General features: G+C 45.5%; 1 protein-coding gene across 2 annotated transcripts in view; it reads right to left on the bottom strand.

Annotated features, from left to right (window-relative positions):
- Positions 1–15,808, bottom strand: part of LOC137375628 (BTB/POZ domain-containing protein KCTD16-like) — a 295,931-nt gene that overhangs the window by 112,866 nt on the left and 167,257 nt on the right. The window lies entirely within an intron of this gene.

The raw sequence follows: 15,808 nt of genomic DNA, 5'->3' as shown, positions 1-15,808 counted from the left end.
GCAGTTTGGTTGCTGCAGCTCAGCAAGCTCCAAGATTTTCCAACACTGCAGTGCAGGCCTTGTTTGAAAAAAGTGAAAAGGAAGAGAAGTGTCATTAATCCACAGGGGCCCAGGAGGCCCTCTGGACAAATACCAAGAAGGAAGTGGGAGCAGGTAACTTTGGCAGCAACATTGAGAATCTGGATGCAGTGCCTCAAATGCTTGGTGCATTGGCAGGGCTGTCAGAAAACCAGCAGTCAATGTCAAAGTGCATGGAGGAGTCTGGTACCAACTTGGCACAGGGCTTGGAGCCCATCCTCTCCAGTGTGGAAGTGGTGGCCAACTCCATGAGAGCAGTCGTGCACCCAAACACGATGGCATTTGTCTCAGCTTCCATAGCAGCACAATGTCTGGGTGCTGCAGGAAGTTCAGGCTGAAATCATGCAAGTGCAGACTGCTGCTGTGCATGTTCAGCATGCTGCCATGAAGGCTCAAACTGCTGCCAACATGGCTGCAGATATAAATGTTCATAGGGGGCTTGCAGGGTCTCACATTGGCAGGATTGCTGAGACATCACCCCGAGGGAGTGGCAGTTACACGGTGGAGCTCAAACCTGCTGCCCTTTCTCAGAATGACAGCAGTCGTCTTCCCATCACTTGCATTCTGTACGTGCTCTTGATGTTGCTGGTCAGCCAGCCAGCTCAGACTGCTGCCACCCATGCCGAGATGTGCAGTCTGCAGCCAAGTCCCCTAAGCTGCTCAAGGGTATCCTGCCAGACCATCTGCAGTCTGCCCCACTGAAAGTCTGCAGCTTCCATCAGCCATTTTGCAGTCACTGGGATAACACGGTGTAGGAGCACTTGGATAGACAAAGTCTCAGGGAAGACAGGGACTAAGGGAATACACAAGGGTGATTAGTTGACTTTAGTGTGCAATAGTAATATTTGATTTATAAAGCTGATTTGGAATGTTTGTTTTGTGGTGGCTTTTATTTTACCATTGTGGCCAAGATGACGCTGTGATGGCCAGCGTCAGAGAGAAAGAAAGGTGTGGGACAGTTGTTGAATGGGAAATTGTGGTTGCATTCACTGCTATGGTAGTCAGATGACAGGCAGCACAGCCTGAAAGAGCTCTACTTGTTGCCACTTCCCTTCCTTTTCCTTCTCGTCCTCTTGCTCCTCATCTACTCACAATAGAGTTGTTGGCAAGGGCCCTCATGATGGCATGGTTATGCAGCATAAAACAGACCATGATGGATCGCGGCACAAGTTCCTCTGAGTACTCCAAGGCTCCTCCAGAGCAGTTCAGACAGTGGAAAGTTTACTTAAGCGCCTGAATGTTGTCCGATCATGTTTCATGTAACAGCATGATTTTCGTTATATGCATGTTGCCCATGCGTACAAGTGTTGCGCACTTGAATCATGAGCCATATCTTCAAAGGATTGCCCTCTTCAACCTGTAGCCACCCTTTGGTTTGCCATGGTGGCTCAAACGCAGATGGTACAGTGGGATGCTGCAGAATGAAGGCATCATGACTGCTTTCAGGATACCAGGCTTTGGCCTGCATGATATGCTGTATATGGTCACACACCAGTGGACACTGAGGGAATGGAATCCTTTCCAGTTGCAGTACATCTCAGAATTGACAGGCAGTGCCCACAAACTGACGTTCATGTAGGCAATGGCACTCTGCATCATGGGAAAACCTGCAATCCGTGACTAGCTAAATTGCTCTTGCAGAGAACTGGCATGGATTCGACAGGCTGAATGGCCTCCTTCTGTGCTGTAACCATTCTATTATTCTTATCCTCTTGAAGCTGTGTGCTCACTCGGCCTGCTTCTCTCTGGCAAGAGAGAATGACACAAGTTCAGTTCTTTTGGAATAAAGAGCCTCAGCAGCAGTGGTCAGCAAACAGTGAGATGTTGCAAATATCGCCTGCTCTAGCCTGGAAGGAGCCAGATACATAAAAGTTCATCGCCACGGTCACTTGCAAAGTCACTGGTAAGCCCGTCCTTGCCCTGGTCTGAGATTGCAGTTTCTGGCTGCAGCAGGTGGCAAATTTCAGTGCTGATGCCCTTAGTGAAACAGAGACATCTGATATAATGTTCCTCACTTGTAGTTCAGGTAGAAGAAATGCTTCCTGAACACCCTGAGGACATGGCCTCCTGCTCAGAGCCCTTCTCCCCCTCCTGCTGTTCCATCTTCCAGTAGCTGGTCCTCCTCTGTGTTACCTCTGCTCATTCTTCCTGTCATGCTGTCGGCCAAGTGGTTTGCAGACTACTGTAACCATATCTGAGAGCAAGTGGTTTTTGTAGGATTTTTGAATTTGAGACAAAGCCCTTAAGCACATGCCACATCACTCCCTGTAGACGTCAGTAACTTTAAACAACTCTGGAAACTACCAAACACTTTACAATTGCAACAACACCCAGTAGAAAGTAAGCAGCAACTTAGCTGAATGTAGTTGATGATCCCTTTTAAATAGCTGGTGGTGGGTTCCTTCCTGCTGCTGAACGCATGTTCAGCTGTGCAAGTTTAAGAGAGGGCATTAGCCCAAGCATTGAGGTTGAAAATTGCGATACTGCCATCAAATTAGTATTACACAGTAATTTACATCACAATCCGCCTACTCTGCATACTGCCTGTAGACTGCTGATTAACTGAAAAGAATGAAAAAAGAAACTGTATTTATATGGCACCTTTTATGACCTCAGGACGTCCCAAAGTGCTTTACAGCAAATGAAGTACTTTTGAAATGTAGTCACTGTTGTAATATAGGAAGTGCAGCTACCAATTTGCGCACAGCAAGAAATGTTCTGATGGAGAACAAGAGATCATTAAGTGAGTGATTTTAGCAGGAGACAATGGGAGGAATTTTCCCGGCCCCTTGATGGCGGGTTTGGAGGGAGGGTTCAGGGAAAGTAGTGGAAAACCCCATCATGATGGCTCTGCGACATGGTCCCACCTCCGGCGAGTTTCCCAGCAGCAGGCTATCACTGGAATCCGCAACCAACTCACCGGAGGAAGGCAATCAAGACACTTAAGGCCTCAATTAGTGGCCATTTTCAGAGAGGGAACCAAGTCTGCTGGTGTTGCCCCCCACCGCCCCCCCCCCGCAATCCCACACTACATCCAGAGCCCTGTAAAGCTTCACAGACAGCTTCACGATGGGAGGTAGGAGGGAGATCATAGGCTGATGCACATACAATGATCCCAAAGGCTGAAAGGGGTGCATCTGTGGCTGAATGCAGTCACGTAGAGGCGTTCCCCCTCCACACTGCTGGCCCTGACACCTCTAACCTTCTTTGTAAACATGCTGTCTGCATCCTTTCGTGAGCGCCTACATTTTGAGGTGCCTCCCCAGGTCTCCCTCTGCCTGAGCAGCACTCACCTCTCCCAGTGGTGCTGCCAGTCAGCTAGCCATCCCATTGGGTCCTCCGATTGGCCGTCCCATATCCATGTGCCCCCGCTGTCCCTATTGGACAGTGAACACGGAGGTGGCCGGTTAATTGGCCGCCTCCCGTAAGATCATGCAGGCAGATGGACTGCCGACATGAATGGGGATGAGACTCTGAAATGGTCCAGACGCTTGTGAATTTTATAAGCCCAGAAGATTCTGGCCTAAAGGAGCCAAAATGAGGGAATTCAAATAATTCAAGACATGGAGGAGGGTAAATAGCTTTAAATGGAATAGGTAGAAAGAGAAGCATGAGGTATCAGCAAAATTGAACAGGCTGCAGCAGCTCAGAAGTCTGATGGAAGGACAAAAGCAAGTCAACATCAAGAATGCAAATCACCCAATTGTTGTACTCAGACTGAGGACGTAGGGGGAAGGGAGGATTGGGGAGGGGGCAGAGGGGCGGACTTAGGGGAATGGTCCGACTACAAATACCAACCCGTTCCTCGCCCCCATCCCGACACACTCCCAGAAATGTAAGCACACCAATCCAACATTGCCAGCACCCACCGACCAGCAGGAAGAAAATGGGAACTATAATTAAGATCTATGGTTGTTAAAATCTTTATTAAAGCCAGAGAGCTTCAAAGTGCCCAATACAAAAGTGAGGTTCTGTTCCTGAACTTACCTTGAGCTTCATTGGAAGCATGCAAAAGGCTAAAGACAGTGAGGTCAGAGTGCAATAGAGAACTGAAATGGCAAATGACAGAGTGCTCAGGGTCGCACTTGCAGGCAGAATAGATGTGTTCAGCAAAGCATTCAGATAATCTGTTTTTTTTTACTGACATATAGAGGACACTGCATTATGAACAAGTACAGGATGTGAGGTTGGAGGTTGTAAAAATCTGTCCCTCTATGAAGTAGTGCTGAGGCTCTGGCCAGTGTTGTGAGAAGAGGTGAATGACACTGTACCTTGAATTAAAATAACGGTAGCTTTACTAGTCACTGGTTGCAAAAATTAGTCACTTGGGAAACCTTATCTCATACCATTTCAAATGCACTATCCTGAACGTAAATTGACCATCCTGCCACCTGTAACTACACAATGTGGGAGTAATTTTAACTATTTTTATCAGGCAAATACAGGTGATACTGAATCAACCACCTCTTTTACATACTGCCCAATCTTCTTTCTGTTGCCTTCATCAGAAAAGAAAATGGAGCAAGGTGTAAAATGTGGCTGTGAATTCACCATCACCCATATTTCATCTGACTACAAAAGTTAAAATTATTCTGTGTGTGGTCATGTACTGCTGAGATCTGATCTTTCTAATGCCTTAAGATAAAATTTTACAAAGAAACTTGAAACTACTGTAGTTATTGGGCTTCTTTTGAGGTGGTTAGACAACATAATATTGGACTGTCTTTAGCCTACTACGTAGTAGACTTTGGGCTACAAACATATTTTAACTTCCAGCAATCCTGGGAAGTAACATAAAACACAAACATCAGAACCCAGATCAAAAAAATAACTGTTAAAATAACCACCATTTTCAATTCACAAAAAGGTTGCATACAAGTCAAATTAAGGAAGGAGAAAATTGATAACAGTGACGATTTGGTTGGTTTTCTGCATAAATCTCAGAGACGGAATCACACACTATCTACAGCATCGAAAGGGGTCAATCTCCACAACACAGTACAAAAATCACCTGAATAATGTCTTTTGAATCAATATTTGCACTAAGATAGACTGACCTACTGGTCTCATACCACTGGTCAACCCTACATAGAAAAACTACCAACTGAATACAAATTCCCCAGCCTGTCCTTCCTTATTGTCATGGCCCCTCCTATACTAACTGCTGAAATTTAAAAATTTGGTATCTTTTAAATATTACAATTCTGCATATATATGTTGACATACATTGTGTACAAATAAAAAGCCCAATATCTAAATGTTTTCACAAAATAGTATGGATGAGAAATTGGGCTCATTAGCTCCTGTTTTTTGGGCGCTTCAAGTTCCTTTGGAGCTCCAAAATGGTGTCAGTGGCACACTTGTGGGGCAAAGTGTTCCGGACACCATATTGTGTTATCGTGCGACAGTCTACGTTCACCAGAAAAATGCAGAGCAGGTTGATCAAGACGTCATTCAGTGTACAACATGGATTTGACACCATTGGTGCCATTTTGGAGCTCAAAGCCCCAGCCCACACCCTCTCTTAATTTCACACAGAAGAACACCCCTACCCCCACCCAGCACTATTTAAAGTGATCAAAAACTACATACAAGTTTCTTTCCTTTCTCCCCTCGTGCTCTCTCTGAACTCATCTTGTCCATGAGACCCAACCTCTGCTCCTCCGACCCTATTCCCACTAAACTGGTCAATTCCTGTTCCCCATGTTAGCTGACATGGTTAATGGTTCTCTCTCTTCAGATACTGTCCTTCTCTTCTTCAAATCTGTAATCACCACACTTCTCAAAAAAGCGACCCTTAACCCCGCTCCCCCCCATCTCACCGTCCTTACACACGGCTGTAGCAAAACATCCCTACTTTTGTATTCTATTCTTCTTGCAGTAAATCACAATATTCCATTTGCCTTCCTAATCACTTGCTGCACCTGCATAATACCTTTTTGTGATTCATGTACCAGGACACCCAGATCCCACATAAACAGAGTTCTGCAGTCTCTCCCCATTTAACTAATATTCTGCTTTTCTATTCTTCCTGCCAAAGTGGACAAGTTCACATTTTCCCACATTATATTCCATCTGCCAAATTTTTGTCCACTCATTTAACCTATCTATATCCCTTTGTAGACCCCTTATGGCCTCTTGACAATTTACCTTTTTACCTACCTTTGTATCATCTGCAAATTTAGCTACCATACATTTGGTCCCTTCATCCAAGTCATTGATGTAGATTGTAAATAGTTGAGGCCCCAGAACTCCACTAGTAACATCCTGCCAATCCGAAAATGCCCTATTTATCCCTAATCTCTGCTTCCTGTTAGCTAACCAATCCTCTATCCATGCTAATATGTTACCCCCAATGCCATGAACTATAATTTTGTGTAGTAACCATTGATGTGGCATCTTATTGAATGTCTTTTGGAAATCCAAGTACACCACATCTACAGGTCCCCTTTACCAATGCTGCTTGTTACTGCCTCAAAGAATTCTACTAAATTAGTCAAACACTATTTCCCTTTCACAAAACCAAGTTGACTCTGCCTGATCGCATTATGATTTTCTACATGTCCTGCTATAAGCTCCTTAATAATGACAGATGTTAAGCTAACTGGCCTATAGTTTCCTGCGTTCTGTCTCCCTCCATTGTTGAATAGAAGTGTTACATTAGCTATTTTCCAATCTGCTGGGACCTTTCCAGAATATAGGGAATTTTGGAAGATCACAACTATCATCTACTATCTCTGCAGCCACTTCTTTTAAGATCCTAGGATGCAGGCCATCAAGTCCTGGGGACTTATCAGCCTTTAGCTCTAATAGTTTTCTCAATGCCTTTTCCCTGATGATTGTGATTGTTTTCTTCCCTCCATTTTGCCTCTCATTTTTCAAGTATCTTTGGGATGTTTTTTGTATTTGCTACAGTGAAGACCGACACAAAATACCTGTTCATTGCTTCCGCCATTTCCTTGTTACCCACAATTATTGCCCCAGAGGACCAAAGCTCACTTGAGTTACTCTTTTCCTTTTTAAATACTTATAGAAACTCATACTATCTGTTTTTATATTTCTAACTAGCTTTCTCTTATACTCTAATTTCTCCCATTCTTTACTGGTTTTAAAATTTATCCAATCTTCTGATCTACCAATAATCTTCACAGAATTGTGAGCTTTTTCTTTCAATTTGATACTATCTTTAACTTCCTTAGCTAGCCACAAATGGTACACCATTCTAGAGTGTTTCTTTCTCACTGGAATATATCTTTGCTGAGAGTTATGAAATATCTGCTTAAAAGACCACCACTGCTTCTCCACTGTCCTATCTTTAAAACTAATTTCCCAGTTCACTTTGGCCAACTCTGTCTTCATACCCTTGCAAGTGCATTTCAGTTTAAAACACTAGTCTTAGACCCACACTTCTCACCCTCAAACTGAATGTGAAATTCTATCACGTTATGATCACAGATCCCTCCGCAAATTACCACCCTATCGCCATCCTCCCTTTCCTTCCAAGATTCTTGAATATGTTGTCACCTTCCAAGTTGGTGCCCATCTTTCCTGGACCTCCACATTTGTATCCTTCTAATCAGGTTTCCACCCCTGCCACAGTACCGAAACGGCTTTTATCAAAGTCACAAATCACATCCTGTGTGACTATGACAAAGGTAAACTATCTCTCCTCGTCCTTGCAGCTTTTGACCAAACAATCTTCCTCCAAGACTTCTCCACTGTCGTCCAGCTGGGTGGGACTGCTCTTACCTGGTTCCATTCTTGGCTAACTAATTGTAGCCAGAGAATCACTTGCAAAGGCTTCTCTTCCTGCACTCACACCATTACCTCTGAGGTCCCCCAGACAACCAAAGCCCTTCTCCTATTTCTCATCTACATGCTGCCCCTCTGTGACATCATCCAAAAGCACAGAGCTAGTTTTCACATGGATGCAGACAACACTCAGCTCTACCTTACCACCAGCTCTCTCGAATTCTCCACTGTTGCTAAGTTATCAGATTGCTTGTCCGATATCCAGTACTGGATGAGCAAAAAATTCCTCCAATTAAATATTAGGAAGACTGAAGCCTAATATTGTCTTTAGTCTCTTTGCCTTTGGTCCCTGCTACAAACTCCATTTCCTAGCTACTGACTCTATCCCTCTCGAACCAGACTGCTTGCAAACTTGGTTTCATACTTAACCCCGAAATGAGCTTCTGACCTCATAAATCATGCTATCACTGAAACCGTTATTTCCACCTCAGTAGCATCACCCAACTCCGTCCCTGCATCAGCGCATCTGTTGCTGAAAGCCTTGTCCATGCCTTTATTACCTTCAGGCTTTACTATTCCAATGCACTCCTGGCCAGCCTCCATAAACCTGAGCTTATCCAAAACTCTGCTGCCCAAGTATCTTTCACTAAGTCCCCTTCACCCATTACTCCTCTGCTTGCTGATCTACATTGGCTCTTGGTCAAGCAATGCCTCAATTTTAAATTCTCATCCACGTTTGCAAATCCCTCCATGGCCTGGCCCTCTCTATCTCTATAACCCCCTCCAGTCCCACAACTTTCCAAGAAATCTGCACCACATCTAATTCTGACCTCTTGAGCATCCCCGATTTTAATTGCTCCACCATTGGTGGCCATACCTTCAGCTGCCTAGGCCCTAAGCTATGGAATTCCCTCCCTAAACCTCTGCACCTCTCTACTTCTCTTTCCTCCTTGTTACGACTAAGGCAGGAAGAGTGCACTGTTTATTCTTGTCTCACTTCTCCACAGGTCAAAACATATATTCAAATTTTCCCACTTACCAACACAGTCAATCATATATTCCATTTTTCCAGAATAAAACACACCAACCAGGTTTCTTTAATAAATGACAAAATTATCGGCTTATAAAACAAGCAGTTACAAAGAAAATGGAAGGAAAAGAAAACCTACTTAGGCTGAAATAAAGGTATGGAAAGATGTCCTTTGTTTTGGTTAGGCGGCCCAAATGCATTTAGACGCCTGTCAATAGGATCTTCCTAGAACAGTTCTTTCCAGGCGATGTTGAAGATCAGTTTGGGTAAGCTTTCTGTGAGATGCAGCTACAGAGGCTTCAAATAGGTCTTATAGCAGGAATGCAGTAACAAGATTTTAGTTCCCACACATTCAATATGCAAGGTACCTCCAAACATGCAGGGCTTCTTCAAAAACAGGAGGAAATAGGAATCTGCCACAGTGTATACAGGGTGTGTTTTTAAGAGGGAGAACTGAGCAGTTCTTCTGGCAGGCTAAACTCAACTGTCGTCACAATTCAAAGTGAAACTCATTCCAGAACATTCCAGAAGTCAAGTCTCCTGACATCTATAAATCTTGGCCTGACACTTCTTTGTAAACATCTCGCCAAGTCAAAAACACCCCCTGTTGGGTGATTATCCACAAGCCAGATGCCTTCCAGTAAGCATTGTTTACTACCCAAATCCAAGAACTTTCTGATAAAATTTTTTAAAAAAACACAAAGTTCAGCATTCTCTTTAAAATTCCAGATGAATCAGTGTTCATAATTCAAATACAAGTCCTCACGTTCTTTACAAAAGAAATAGAAGCAATCTCGTAACATCCTTGAAGACGCATCAGAAAATCTACCGATTTGACCAAGCTTTTGGCATCTTCCCTAATATCGTCCTATGTGGCTCAGTGCCAAATTTTGCTTTCTAAGGCTCCTGCGAAGCATCTTGGGATATTTTATGACATTATAGGTGCATTACAATTACAAGTTGTTGTTGTTGTAGTTAGTTGTTGGTTGATTTATTTTGGCTTTTGCTATGATTCTACAAATGTTTGGTGCTTTCCACTGTTGCTTCAAGTTGCAAACATCTACAGGGAGTGATATGGCAGGTGCTGGAGGACTTTTTCCAGACTTCAAGGCTTCGGCACAAACTAGCTGCTCACAGACATTGAGGAATTAATAGGCATTCCCTTTGGAATATAGCATGAATTGGAGAATAAACCAACACTATTTAAAAGGATCATCAGCTGCTTTCAGGTTATTTGCTGAATAATTTCTACTGGCTATTGCTGTGATTGTTAAAGTGTTCAGTTTCCAGAGTTATTTGAAGTTGCTGAAGTCTGTAGGAAGTGATGTGGGACATTTTATTTTTATTCATTCATGGGATGTGGGCATCGGTGGCCAGGCCAGAATTTATTGCCCATCCCTAATTGCCATTGAGAAGGTGGTGGTGAGCTGCCTTCTCGAACCGCTGCAGTCCATGTGAGGTAGGTACACCCACAGTGCTGTTAGGAAGGAAGTTCCAGGATTTTGACCCATCGACAGTGAAGGAACGGCGATATAGTTCCAAGTCAGGATGGTGTGTGACTTGGAGGGGAACTTGCAGGTGGTGGTGTTCCCATGTATTTGCTGTCCTTGTCCTTCTAGTTGGTAGAGGTCGCAGGTTTGGAAGGTACTGTCTAAGGAGCCTTGGTGCATTGCATCTTGTTGATGGTACACACTGCTGCCACTGTGCGTCGGTGGTGGAGAGAGTGAATGTTTGTAGATAGGGTGCCAATCAAGCGGGCTGCTTTGTCCTGGATGGTGTCAAGCTTCTTGAGTGTTGTTGGAGCTGCAGCCATCCAGGCAAGCGGAACGTACTCCATCACACTCCTGACTTGTGCCTTGTAGGTGGTGGACAAGCTTTGGGGAGTCAGGAAATGAGTTACTCGCCGCAGGATTCCTAGCCTCTGACCTGCTCTTGTAGCCATGGTATTTATATAGCTACTCCAATTCAGTTTCTGGTCAATGGTAGCCCCTAGGATGTTGATAGTGGGGGATTCAGCGATGGTCATGCCGCTGAATGTCAAGGGGAGATGGTTAGATTTTCTCTTGTTAGAGTTGGTCATTGCCTGACACTTGTGTGGTGCAAATGTTACTTGCCACTTCTCAGCCCAAGCCTGGATATTGTCCAGGTCTTGCTGCATTTCTACACAGACTGCCTCAGTATCTGAGGAGTCGTGAATGGTGCTGAACATTGTGCAATCATCAGCGAACATCCCCACTTCTGACCTTATGATTGAAGGAAGGTCATTGATGAAACAGCTGAAGATGGTTGGGCTTAGTACACTACCCTGAGGAACTCCTGCAGTGATGTCCTGGAGCTCAGAAGATTGACCTCGAACGACAACAACCATCTTCCTTTGTGCTAGGTATGACTCCAACCAATGGAAAGTTTTCCCTCTTATTCCAATTGACCTCAGTTTTACTAGTGCTCCTTGATGCCATACTTGGTCAAATGCTGCCTTGATGTCAAGGGCAGTCACTCTCATCTCACCTCTTGAGTTCCGCTCTCTTGTCCATGTTTGAACCAAGGCTGTAATGAGGTCAGGAGCTGAGTGGCCCTGGCGGAACCCAAACTGAGCGTCACTGAGCAGGTTATTGCTAAGCATGTGCTGCTTGATGGCACTGTTGATGACACCTTCCATCACTTTACTGATGATTGAGATTAGACTGATGGGGCGGTAATTGGTCGGGTTGGACTTGTCCTGCTTTTTGTGTACAGGACATACCGGGGCAATTTTCCACATTGCAGGGTAGATGCCAGTGTTGTAGCTGTACTGAACAGCTTGGCTAGGGGCGCGGCAAGTTCTGGAGCACAGGTACTATTGCCGGAATATTGTCAGGGCCCATAGCCTTTGCAGTATCCAGTACCTTCAGTCGTGTCTTGATATCACGCGGAGTGAATCGAATTGGCTGAAGTCAGGCATCTGTGATGCTGGGGACTTCAGGAGGAGGCCGAGATGGATCATCAACTCAGCACTTCTGGCTGAAGATTGTTGCAAGTGCTTCTGCCTTATTTTTCGCACTGATGTGTTGGGCTCCCCCATCATTGACGATGGGGACATTTGTGGAGCCACCTCCTCCACTTAATTGTTTAATTGTCCACCAGCAGTCACGGCTAGATGTGGCAGGACTACAGAGCTTAGATCTGATGCGTTGGTTATGGGATCCCTTTGCTCTGTTTGGCACACAAGTAGTCCTCTATTGTAGCTTCATCAGGTTGACACCTAATTTTGAGGTATGCCTGGTGCTGCTCCTGGCATGCCCTCCTGCACACTTCATTGAACCAGTGTTGGTCTTCTGGCTTGATGGTAATGATAGAGTGGGTGACATGCCAGGCCATGAGGTCACAGATTGTCGTTGAGTACAATTCTGCTGCTGCAGATGGCCCACAACGCCTCATGGATGCCCAGTTTTGCATTGCTAGATCGGTTTGAAATCTATCCCATTGAGCACGGTGATAGTGCCACACAACACGATGGACTTCGTCTCCACAAGGACTGTGCGGTGGTCACTCCTACCAATACTGTCATGGACAGATGCATCTGCGGCAGGCAGACTGGTGAGGACGAGGTCAAGTATGTTTTTTCCTCTTGTTGGTTCCCTCACCACCTGCCGCAGACCCCATCTAGCAGCTATGTCCTCTAGGACTCGGCCATCTTGGTCAGTAGTGGTGCTGCCGAGCCACTCTTGGTGATAAACATTGAAGTCCCCCACCCAGAGTACATTCTGCACCCTTGCCACCCTCAGTGCTTCCTCCAAGTCATGTTCAACATGGAGGAGTACTGACTCATCAGCTGAGGGAGGGCGGTAGGTGGTAATGAGTAGCAGGTTTCCTTGCCCATGTTTGACCTGATGCCATGAGACTTCATGGGGTCCGGAGTCGATGTTGAGGACTCCCAGGGTCACTCCCTCCCTACTGTATACCACTGTGCCGCCACCTCTGCTGGATTGTCCTACCGGTGGGACAACACATACCCAGGGATAGTGATGTCAGTGTCTGGGACATTGTCTGTAAGGTATGATTCCGTGAGTATGACTATATCAGGCTGTTTCTTGACTAGTCTTTGGGACAGCTCTCCCAGCTTTGGCACAAGCTGCCAGATGTCAGTAAGGAGGATTTTGCAGGATGGACAGGGCTGGGTTTGCCATAGTCGTTTCCAGTGCCTAGGTCGATGCTGGGTGGTTCGTCCGGCTTCATTCCTTTTTATTGACTTCGTAGCGGTTAGATACAACTGAGCAGTTTGCTAGGCCATTTCAGAGGGCATGTCAGAGTCAACCACATTGCTGTAGGCCAGACCAGGTAAGGACAGCAGATTTCCTTCCCTAAAGGACATTAGTGAACCACATGCTGAAGGCTATTGTCTTTACTCATGGATTCTGCACAGACCACTTGTGCACTTACACAGGTGTAATTGTTTGTATCACCCTTGGCTTACAACACAGGGAGAATGGGCAGAGGTGACATAGAGCAGGTCAAGCTGCTGGAAGAGGGAGGAGGAGGAAAAAGAGAGGGAGAAGGGCTCCCACCAGGAGGCCATATCCGCCCAGGATGTTCAAAGGAAGAGGTGGCTTTAGAGTTAGTGGATGCATTGGTGGTTATCTTTCAAAATTCTATAGCTTCTGGAAAGGATTCCTGCAGACTGGAAAGTAGCAAATTTAAGAAGCTATTTAAGAAGGGTGGGAGAGGAAGAATGGAGAACTACAGACCTGCTAGTTTGATGTCAGTAGTAGGGATACCTCCGCTCAATCCGCAAACATGACCCCAAGCTTCCGATTGCTTGCTATTTCAATTCACCACCCTGCTCTCATGCCCATATTTCTGTCCTTGGCCTGCTGCGGTGTTCCAGTGAACATCAACTCAATCTCGAGGAATAGCACCTCATCTTCCAACTAGGTATTCGACAGCCTTCTGGACTCAACATTGAGTTCAATAATTTCAGAGCATGACTGGCCCCTTTTTTATTATTTTATTTTTTTAACTATGTGCCTGCCTTGTTTTTTCATGTTTGTGCTTTTGGACAGAGCAGTTCATTATTCTGCCATTAACATTCTCTCTGGACTAATGCTTTGTCTTTCACCACACCATTAGCACTCCCTTTGTCTTTGTCCCATTACATCTGTCATTTAATCTATCCTGCCCTCTAATCTAGCACACTCCTGCTTGGAACTCTTTTGTTCTCTTCCCCACAAACCCCCTCCTTCACTTGCTTAAAACCTATTACATTTCTAACCTTTGCGAGTTCTGATGAAAGGTCACAGACCTGAAACGTTAACTCTGCTTCTCTCTCCACAGATGCTGCCAGACCTGCACTTTTTCCAGCACTTTCAGTTTTTATTTCAGATTTCCAGTATCCACAGTATTTTGCTGTTACGACACCTGGACTTAAAGGGTTAAATTATGAGGAGAGATTATACAAACTATGGTTGTCTTCCCGGAACTTAAAAGGTTAAAGGGTGATTTGATTGAAGTTTTCAAGATATTAAGGGGAACAGGTAGGGTAGATAGAGAGAAACTATTTCTGCTGGCTGGGAAGTCTAGGACTACGGAGCATGGTCTAAAAATTAGAATCAGACTTTCAGTAGTGAAATTAGGGAACAATTCTACACACAAAGGGTGGTAGAAATTTGCAACTCTCTTCCACAAATGGCAATTTATGCTAAATCTAATGTTGATTTTGCATCAAAGATTAATAGTATTTGTTAACCAAAGGTATTAAAAGATATAGGGTAAGGTACATGGAGTTAGGCCACAGATTAGCCATGATGTCACTGAATGGTGGAACAGGCCCGAGACGTTGGCTGGGATTTTCCCCTCGGCAGACAGGAGCCGTCCACTGACTGAAAAGTCGGTAGCGTACCCACCTCGGCCTGGCTTGGGGATCCGATCTGCATTTTGCGGTTCCCCTGCCATTAACTGGTCTGAGGTGGGTTTTCCACCCACTTGAGACAGGAGGTCACGCCCAATGGAGCTGCCGGCCAATCAGCGGGCCGGTAGCTCTTAGTCCCAGCAGCGCCACCGGGAGCGTTGGCCACTGCTGGGACTGCAACCGAACCACCGCAAAGATAATGTCGGAGAGCCCGGAATGAAGGTAAGTTTTTGGTGTCTCGCCAGGGGCCCGGTGAGGCAAGGGTGGTCGAATGGGGGTACGGGGAGCGTGTTGGGTGTTAGGGGTGGTTGGGACAGTAGGGGAAGCCATCCGTCAGGCACCCTGATGATGAGGGTACCCCCCCTTCAGGCCGTCAGAGAGCTGCCTGTTTTTGTCAGGCAGCTTCTCTCGCACCTGGTCTGCCTGACCGGCCACAGGTAAAATCCCTGTGGCGGTGGGCGGAGGCCCTTAAGTTCAGTGGCTGTTTTTCGCCACCGCCGCCCTGCGAAAAGTGGCAGCGGAGGTGGGAACTGGTCGGGAAAGGCCCTCCCGAGGCTCCCGCTCCATTTTATTTCCCCCCCCCCACCCCACCACCTTCCCGCTCTTTGGGCAGGGGGTGTGAAATTCCGGTTTAAATGGTCTAATCCTGTTCTTGCATTTCTAAATTGCTTAAAGGACTAAACTAAATTCTGATTCCTAGCAGCCACAACTGTGGTGGATTCGGTTTTAGAAACAATAATTCGGGGGAGAAAAAGCAATAGGCACTTGGAAAAGTTTGAGTTAATTAGGGATAGCTCGCATGGATTTGCAATAGGCAGATCGTGCTTGACTAATAAAATTGAATTTTTTGATGAATGGATGTTAAGAAAGCCTTTATCAAAGCACCACATAAAAGGCTGGTTAACAAAACGGAGGCTCATGGAATCGGAGGCTCAGTGTCAGTTTGGGTAAAAAATTGGCTTAAGGACAGAAAACAGCAATTTGTGCTAAATGGTTGTTTTTCAGATTGAAGGATGGTAGACAGTGGTGTTCCCTAAGGTTCGTGCTGGGACCACTGCCTTTTA

Source organism: Heterodontus francisci, chromosome 12 (assembly GCF_036365525.1).
Source record: "Heterodontus francisci isolate sHetFra1 chromosome 12, sHetFra1.hap1, whole genome shotgun sequence".
Classification (NCBI taxonomy): Eukaryota; Metazoa; Chordata; class Chondrichthyes; order Heterodontiformes; family Heterodontidae; genus Heterodontus; species Heterodontus francisci.
The sequence above is the reverse complement of the archived record's forward strand: the minus strand, read 5'-3'. Positions and strand labels throughout refer to the sequence as shown.